Raw genomic sequence first — 703 nt, 5'->3', positions numbered from 1 at the left:
TTCATGTTATATTTGGGATTACACTTTCTCAGTAAAGTACAGATTCTACACACCATTGTCCCAGACACAGCACCCACACCATTGACCCAGACACAGCACCCACACCATTGACCCAGACACAGCAGCCACACCATTGACCCAGACACAGCACCCACACCATTGACCCAGACACAGCAGCCACACCATTGTCCCAGACACAGCACCCACACCATTTCCCAACACAGCAGCCACACCATTGACTCAGACACAGCAGCCACACCATTGACCCAGACACAGCAGCCACACGATAGTCCCAGACACAGCAGCCACACCATAGTCCCAGACACAGCAGCCACACCATTGTCCCAGACACAGCAGCCACACCATTGTCCCAGACACAGCAGCCACACCACAGTCCCAGACACAGAAGCCACACCATAGTCCCAGACACAGCAGCCACACCATAGTCCCAGACACAGCATCCACACCATAGTCCCAGACACATCAGCCACACCATAGTCCCAGACACAGCAGCCACACCATAGTCCCAGACACAGCAGCCACACCATTGTCCCAGACACAGCAGCCACACCATAGTCCCAGACACAGCAACCACACCATTGACCCAGACACAGCAGCCACACCATTGTCCCAGACACAGCAGCCACACCATAGTCCCAGACACAGCAACCACACCATAGTCCCAGACACAGCAGCCACACCA

Source organism: Haliotis asinina, chromosome 9 (assembly GCF_037392515.1).
Source record: "Haliotis asinina isolate JCU_RB_2024 chromosome 9, JCU_Hal_asi_v2, whole genome shotgun sequence".
Classification (NCBI taxonomy): Eukaryota; Metazoa; Mollusca; class Gastropoda; order Lepetellida; family Haliotidae; genus Haliotis; species Haliotis asinina.
The sequence above is the reverse complement of the archived record's forward strand: the minus strand, read 5'-3'. Positions refer to the sequence as shown.